This window comes from Moschus berezovskii, chromosome 5 (genome assembly GCF_049115385.1).
Source record: "Moschus berezovskii isolate FMDL1 chromosome 5, NW_MosBer_1.0, whole genome shotgun sequence".
Taxonomy (NCBI): Eukaryota; Metazoa; Chordata; class Mammalia; order Artiodactyla; family Moschidae; genus Moschus; species Moschus berezovskii.
The window spans coordinates 126,468,485-126,477,181 of record NC_142464.1 but is presented as its reverse complement, the minus strand read 5'-3'; positions in this window follow the sequence as shown (position 1 = coordinate 126,477,181).

Genomic DNA, 8,697 nt, shown 5'->3' with positions numbered 1-8,697 from the left:
TGGGGTGCCAGGAGGGCAATGGGAACTTGAGGGCAGCAGGTTCCAGGGCCTGGCTGTGGGGGTCAGGTGCCCGCGGTGAGCCTCTCGCTCCCAGGCCGTCTATCTGAGAACCGTCCGACGCCTCCTGGGGTCTGAGCGGGGAGGGCAGGGGGACTGGCTGCGGGGCTTCAGAGCCCCCTCCTGGCCCCACACCCACCGGCCTGGTGAGCAGCCCTGCCTCCCTTCCAAGCTGGGCTCCTGGCTGGTCAGGATGGCAGGCACAGCAGCAAGAACCCCTCAGCAGGGCAGTGGACCGGCCTGGGGTGGCCCCCGATCGGGCACCGGCCTCAGAAGCCGATGAGGTGAGCAGGAACGTTCTGGGCTCGTGTTACAATTTCCAGTGGAAAAACAGCCTCGTTTTGAACGCTGGCTCCCAAGCTTTTAAAAAATTGCAAATATATCGTTTCCTGACGTGCACTCAGCTGGTGATGGCTGAGGTCCAGGGTGGCCGGTGGAGGGCCCATTGGCAGGGCTGACCTGCAGCTCTGGGGAGACACCCCCTCAGCCTGGCCAAGGGGCCCCTGGGGTGCAGGCCCATCCCGGGAGGCAGGGAGGCTGAGGCTGCGGTGACCAGAGTCGCAGGGACGTCAGGAAGGGCCTCTCTGTCCTGCGGGGTCATCCTCCGCTCAGGCCTTTGGCGACTGCACCTGACCCTGGGTTGAGGGGTGGGAGCCCTGGGGGCCGCTGTCTCCCGGGGCCTCAGGGTGTGGGGCAGTGGGGCTGTTCCGGGGCCCAGTGCTCTGTCACCTGCCACGGCCACCGTCTGTGTGGAGGGGGCCGGGCTGGGTGTGCGCACGCGTGTCTGTACTCATGTAAGCATGTGCGTGGTATGAGTCTGGGCGTGTCCGCAGCTGCCCCCACACTCGGGTCACGGCGGGACTTGAGCACAACAGGGTGAGCAGGTCTTCAGGGAGGGTGCAGAGGCCCCGGACGCCTCTGTCTGTTGCCCTGGTCCCTGTGTGTTCTCCACGCTAGATGCCCCCAGGCTTGGTGGGGAGGGCTGTCCAGTGGCCTGTTCGCTTCGCAAAGCAACAAACATCCTCGGTGCCATGTGGCCGCCTGTCCAGAAGTGCCACAGGGTTAATGGGGACCCTTGCCTGCCCTGGCCATGTTCCTGGGTTCACGAAAGGCTCTTCCTGGTGCCAAAAACATCTGGAATCGCTTCCACAGGATGGATTCGAGCTTCTTGCGATTGAAAATGGGGCTGTCTCCTGTAGGATGGGAGGCTGGCGGGTCCGACCTCTCCCCCGCTGGCCGCACTGCTCAAAGGGTGCTCCCAGCTCGGCCACTGTGGACAGGAAGCCGGCCTGGGCGGAAGTTCTCAGCCCCTAGTGGAGGCTCCTCTGGGCAGGAGCTGGAGGTGGTCCCAGGAGGCCCATTGTGAGCCTGGCCTCCAGCCCAGGAGAGCCACATGCCCCTGTGACCCTGCAGGGGTGTCTAGGAGCCGTGGTAACCCCAGGTCCTCCCTGGGGTGGGGATGAGTGGAGTGGCTGGGGGGGCCTCGCACTGGGGCACAAGCCAGGAAACCACAGCTGTGCTTCCTCACTGGGGACGTGACGACCTCCAGGTTTACACGGGAGCTGCAGATTCCAGCCCCACCGAAAAGAACACAGACTCCTCGGCAAGGACGCACCTCCTGCGTGGAGACCCACTTGCTCGAAAGCATCCACCTGGGGCGGCAGTGGGGAAGATGTGAAAGATGCAGAAGCTGTCTGCAATACAGGAGGAGACGCCCAGAGGCGTCAGCTCGGGAGAACGGTCCAGAAGGGCCTGGGCACTGGCCGCCGCAGGGGACATGGAGCAGGGGACTTGGGACAGGGCACGTGGGGACTTGGGGACAAGAGACCAGGGGAAGGGCAATGGGGGAAAGTAGTGTGGGGCCTCTCTTGGGTGTCTGCCCATCCCACCAGGCTCCCTTCCTGCTGGCCTGACCCTGGAGTCAGAGCCGAGTCACCCGAGGCCAGAAACAGCAGCTGCCCACCCGGACCACGTCCCCAGGATGGTGTGCAGAACCCCAGCGGGGCCACGCAAGGGTCCCCCCGCATCCCCACCATCACGTGCACCTGTGCCTCTGCCCCCACATCCTCATGTCCCTCAGTCTGCCCAGCCCTGGTGCCACCCCAGGGGCTCGGGGACAGGGTCGTGGGTGCCTGGGGTGGGGAGGGGTTCACCTGAGAGGGTCCTGAAGGTGCCAGAATTGGCCAGCAGAGCTGCCAGCTGGGCTCCTGGACACAGTGACCCAGGCTGGCCGCCCACATGTGGTACCTGTGGCCGGAGCATGTCCCGGGACCAAGTCCTGTCGGCCCGGGTGGCTCTGGACACTAGGCGGGCTGCCTTACCTGGGCAGGGTGCTGCCCAGCGTAGGCGGTGGAGCCGACCCAGCCCTGCAGCCAAGGGGCAGCTCTGTGCCCTCCACCGACCCCGCACCTGGTCCTGTCTTGGCTCCTGACCCGCTGCGCCTCCTGGTCAGCCCACCCCCGTGGGGGTACCAGCCACCCCAGCCATGCTGCCCCGGCTGGTGGCAGCGAGATTCAGTGCACCCGTGACCGGCCAGCCCTTCGTGGGGCCAGGGCGGGGCAGGGAGGTGGGTAGGGCAGCCCTGGCTTCTGTGCCTGGGCAGGGGGGCTTCTCCACGTCCAGTCAGGCTGCCTGGCCCGGCCTGCAGGCGGTGCTGCACTCCCCGGTGGCAAGGCCATGGCTCCGGGGTCCTCTGGCGGATAAAACACATCTTCCTGAAATGGGTTGTGACACCAGTTATGGGCCTCTTCCCACCCCTGCTGCGCTTCCGTGGCTGTGAAATTTGCCCTCCACCACCAGCTCCGCCCCCACCTGGATCCTCTTCTGGGGGCCAGGCGCTTCCATGCATCAGCGGGAGTGCTGGCTGGAAAGGTACTAGGCAGGCTGGGGGTGCCAGGGCCCCAAGTGCGCAGGCGCCCTCCACCAGGACCCCAGGCGGTGCTGGCTCTGCCAGGGCAGGTGCTCAAGGGGAATGAGGCTGGGCTGCTGCGTGGCCCTGGGCCAAGGGGCTGTACCGCCAGCTGCCTGCAGCCAGAGGGCCGTGGACTGGTCCCCATCCTCCCTGGGGCCCGAGGGGTCCCGAGACCACCACCCCGATGAGTCTCAGCCGTTCTCTGCTCTAGACAAAGCCCGCACCACCAAATTCAACTTGAGCCCCGCAGCGCAAGCGCTGGTATGGCTGCCCGGTGCGTTCCTGCTGAGCATGTCTGCGGGTCCTTGGTCCTCTGTCCGGGTGGGCTCTTCTGAAAGCACTTTCCCTGACGGAGATGACAATGGCGGGAGACAGGAGGGCTTTGCCCTCTGCGCCCCATCCCACCTCAGCCGCGCAGGAACGCGTTGCCTCTGGGGTCTGCCAGCCCCTTCCAGTCACCCGTGCCTACCTGGAGCATGCTGGGCTTGCAGCTGCTGGCCCTGCCCGGCTCCTGGGAGCGGCTGTGCCTGTCTGGTGCTGAAGGCCTGGGCTATGAGTCCAGCGGGCACAGCAGTGACCACTAGTGACTCTGGGCCCTCAGCTGCCCTCCTGACTTCCACATCTGTGGCCCATGCTCATCACTGGGGCACCTCTTGTGGGACCCGGTGCTCTAGACAACATGGGAGCCACAGTCCCCCAGCCTCTGGACCTGTGGCCGCCAGCCTGGCCCAGAAGCCATGGGCAGGGATGGCGCTGGGCTGGAGGGCGTTTCCCTCAGCAGGAGTGTGCCCTGTGTGAGAACTCATGGGCATCCGCTACGGGGCAGGAGCAGGGCACTGAGCACCTCGTCGCTGTGTCTAGAGAAATAAATTTGGTAACAAATGAGGTTTTAAAAAGGCAGAGTGAAAAAGCCCTGGGAGGGGCCGGGGCAAACGTGTCGGCGTGAGTCCAGCTGGTCCACCTGTGTCCTGAGTGTGGCTGCACTGGGCACGTGGTCACTCGGCACAGCTGCCTGCCCCTGGACACTACCGGCCCTGCCCCTGGACACTACCGGCCACCAGATGCTGGTTGCGCACTGGCTCTGGAGCAAACTAGGGCAGTCACTGAGCAAGGTCATAGGGTCACTCTGGCTGTCCCTGGCTCCTTCCTCTGGAGGCTGGGCGTCCACCTCCCCAGCCCACTGCCCGTTGCCCCTTCCCTGGACATCCGGGATCCGAGGCCACGGGGGGTGAGGCCCGGAGACCACAGGCAGCTGAGGTGCCAAGGGCTCCCATGGCCCCTCCAAACGGGCCTGGGCCCCACTCCCCCAGCCAGGAGCCTTCCCTCCCACTTAACGGTGTGCCCAGTGGCAGGTGTGTGACCAGACTCCAACGCACAGCCTAGGGGCCCACTTTACACGTCGGTGTAAGTTACATGGAGCCTTTCAAACTGTGAAAGTGTTTCTGTGTGTCAGCGTCCTGAAGTCAATTTCAGCTTGCCTTCAGTTTTATCACGGTAAACTACACTGGAAGGACGGATGTTGAAGGTGAAACTCCAAAACTTTGGCCACCTGATGTGAAGAACTGACTCACTGGAAAAGACCCTGATGCTGGGAAAGATTGAAGGTGGGAGGAGAAGGGGACGACAGAGGATGAGCTGGTTGGATGGCATCACCAACTTGATGGACATGAGTTTGGGTAAACTCTGGGAGTTGGTGATGGACAGGGAGGCCTGGCGTGCTGCAGTCCATGGGGTTGCAAGGAGTCGGACACGACTGAGCCACTGAACTGAACATTTCACAAAGTATACTGCTGTGACCATTTTAAAGTGTGCGGGCCTGAGGCCTCCATCACGTCTCCAGTTCTGGGATGCTTTCCGCACCCCAAGCGTAAGCCCAACCAGTGGCTCTGCTGCCGCCCCCGCCCCCACGCGGTGGGGTCCTAGCGTGTACCTGCCGAGTCTGCACGACACCCACAGCAGCTTCAAGGCTGCACTGGATGAAGCCGGGTGTTCAGTGTTCTATTCGCTGTTTTCTGTGTCTGTTCTAGATGTGGTCAGTTGGTGACACGCGGCACTTGCTCTGTTTTGCTGTGTGCAGTGCCCATCCCTGCCCCATCCCCTGTGCCTGTCTGCGCCAGGTGTTGGGAGGACCCCCAGCACAGAGCATATTACTGCAAGGTAGTGGCACCTCTGGAAGGTGAAGGGGCAGAGGGAGCCATGAAGAGCAGGGCAGTGTGTCCACGCGGAGCTTGTGTCCACGCGGAGCTTGTGTCCACGCGGAGCTCATCACCAGCCGGTGTGCCAACCTTTGGTGCCTGGAAGCACGCGAGTGGTTCTCCGTCTGGACACCTGCACCGACCACGAGAAAAAGACAAAACCAGAATGAGAACCACTCTGTGTGAAAAACAGACCTGGGCAGTGCGTGTGTGCAGACATACATGTGCGTGTGCAGACGTGCGTGCACGGCCCCCGTGGTGAGGCAGGTGGCCCCGTCCACAATGGAGAGTCCAGGGAAAGGGTGACGAGCCCTCTGCAGCCCTCTTACTAACTCTTCTGTGAGGGTCTGTCCACACTGGAAATTGCTCAGCAGTGGGGCTAAGCAGACCCGGGGTGCTGACTGGCCCACGTCCAGGCGGCCGGTGTCAGGAGCCTGGGGGACGCGTGGTTTCTGTGGTGCGGGGCTGGTGGCTGTGCTGGGACGGCTGTCCCTCTCAGGCTTTCTGGGTTTCAGACACGGACTCACACAGACAGCGGCTGGCAGGGGGGCCGAGTTCAAGCCAGTGGTCACCCAGCGGGAGTGGTGGGTCCAACCGGCCGGCTGCCCACGTTGACCGCCAGACCCCAGGGGTCGAGGGTCCCAAGACACCAGCCCCCTCCCACCACGTGCATCCTGGCTCTGCTGCTCCCTGTACTCCACGCAGGAGCCTGGATTTACCACCGAAGAATTCCAGGAATTTCCTATTAGTCTGAAAAGAAAACCCCTTCAAGACCTCCTTTGTGGCTCTGAGGGGCGTGGAAGGGCCCTGTGCTCTCGGAGGAGGATGTGCACGCGGGGGGTCAGCCCTGGGTGGGTCCAGCCTCCTGCCCACTCCCCTGGGGCTGGGCCGGGGGGCCTGGGGGCTCCTCTCCAGGGCTTTCGGCCCACGGCCCCCCGGGCTTCCTGTCTGCCCCAAGGCCTCTGGACGCCTCTGTGAAGCTCCCTGCGGGCTGGCCCAGACCCTCGGGCTGGCGGCAGTTCACTTGCTGTGCCGGGAAACAGTGCTGCTCGGAACACTCTCTTTCACTTTGGAAAAACACATCCAGCGACTGTAAATTACACCTAACTCGACACTATTTGTTCATGGAAATTTTACGGCTAAAGCAAGGCTTCTGCCAGCCACTCTCGGCTTTGTCTCAGACGGGCGATGCCTGGGACGCCCGATGGCAGCGGATCCCGAGCCCCAGGGGCTGTGCGGGCGGAGGGGCTGGGACATTCTCCAGGGGCGGCTCACGGGGGCAGCCGGAGGGGCGGACGCTGGGCACCCTCTGAGATCTCCCTGGAAGGGCCTGGCCTCAGAGGCAGATGCGACTGTGAGCAGATGAGGCTGAGAGCAACCTTGAACGTGAAGGGCTGGGGTGTCCCCACGGGCGGCCCGACCTGGCTGGCAACCTCTGGGGGTGGTCCCCGCGGGGTCCCTGCTGCGGTCATGGCACCTCTCCCGGCCCCGCCCTCTGACCTCCCCTGCTGAACGCTCAGGCCTCCTCTGGGCCTTCTTCCCCTCTTGGGATCCCCCCCAGCCCACCCCACACCAGAACCCGTGAATCCCGCCATCCTGGGAAGCTCCGGACCTCGCACACCCGCAGGTTGTCTGCTGGCCTTGCCCTTCCTCTGACCCCTCAGGGCGCCCGCAGCTGCGTCCCCAGGTCAGGGGCTTGAGGACCCTTGTGACCTGCGAGGGTCTCGGCCCAACACACCCGCCCGCCCGCCTGGCCTTCGCACCCTTCTCCAGCCTTGTCCCAGGGGTGCCCCATTGCGGGCTCTGAGGCCTGCATGGCCATGGTGCGACCACTATGCTGTGGACACCCCATGATGACAGCAGTGCAGCAAGCGGGGATGCAGCCCCGGGAGCAACAGGCTGGGCTCCCCACTGCCGGTCCCAGGAGCCCCACACGGTGGCCCCAGGTTTTCACTAAACGCACAGCCGTGACCGGACCCACTGAGCTGGCTTCTGAGGAAAGGACACGCTGGGAACACGCTGTTGCTGGCATGGGTGAGGCGGCCAAAGGCACCCAAGCCGAGGTCAGTCCAGGTGGCAGGCCTCCCACCCGCCGTCCTGGGCTCAATGAACAGGTTCAGTTCAGTTCAGTTGCTCACTCATGTCTGACTCTATGACCCCGTGGACTGCAGCACGCCAGGCCTCCCTGTCCTTCACCAACTCCTGGAGTTCACTCAAACCCATGTCCATTGAGTCAGTGATGCCATCCAACCATCTCATCCTCTGTTGTCCCCTTCTCCTCCTGCCTTTAGTCTTTCCCAGCATCAGGGTCTATTCCAGTGAGTCAGTTCTTCACATCAGGTGGCCAAAAAAGAATTGGAGTTTCAGCTTCAACAGCAGTCCCTCCAATGAACACGCAGGACTGATCTCCTTTAGGATGGACTCGCTATCCAAGGGACTCTCAAGAGTCTTCTCCAACACCACAGTCCAAAAGCGTCAATTCTTTGGCAATCAGTTTTCTTCACAGTCCAACTCTCACATCCATTCATGACCACTGGAAAAATCATAGCCTTGACTAGACGGTCCTTTGTGGGCAAAGCAATGTCTCTGGTTTTTAATATGCTATCTGGGTAAGTCATAACTTTCCTTCCAAGGAGTAAGCGTCTTTTAATTTCATGGCTGCAATCAGCATCTGCAGTGATTTCGGAGCCCAAAACAATAAATCTGACACTGTTTCCAGTTTAAAAGATGAGAAGCAAAGTAGTCACTGCAGCAGACACACTGTCAGAGGCTGACTGAGCACCCCTGGGGGCACTGGGCACCAGGGCTTCTCTTGGACCCGGCGCAGCCCCACCCCTTGCTTGGGGGCTTGCCCCCCAGCCTGCTCCACAGTCCTCACTCTGTAGACCCAGCCTGGGGCACGGCCACGTCGCCCGCCTATCTTGTGGTTTGCCTCTTGCTTCCCTGAAGCTCTCACAGACTCCCAGGCAGCCTGGAGGCAGCCCCCTTTCCTGGGGACAGGACCCACGTTGTGGGAGGGCACCCAGGACATGGTTTGAGCGGCCTGCTCATCCTGGACGGCTCCACTCCCTGGGCAGAGCAGCGTTATTAACAGCGAGCTTCTCAAGGGAAATGGGCAGTGACTGGACGGAGGCCCCCTCTTCTCTGAGCGGCCTCGTGGTCAGGGCTCCATCCGCTGCCCGGCCCATCTGAGCCCCTCTTCACAGGCCTGCGCGGTGCTGGCATCTCCTGCCCCCACTTGTTCATTTCACTTTCAGGTTTTGTTTTCCCCTAAAAGCAGATTTCCTTTAAAACTCACAAGCAGACACGCTTATACTCCCCTGGCCCTCCAAGGAGGGTTTGTGTGACAGACGCTCTTGTCCACACCAGGCCCCGCTGGGTTGGCCAAGCTCGGGCCCCAAGCCAGAAACCCCTGAGGCCCGACTGCACGGAGGCTGCAGGAATGGAACAGCCTGGCGGGTAAGCTGTGGTCACACGGTCCCCGGGCTGCAGGTGTCCTCATGCGACACGTGTGGTGAGTTACACCTGAGTCCA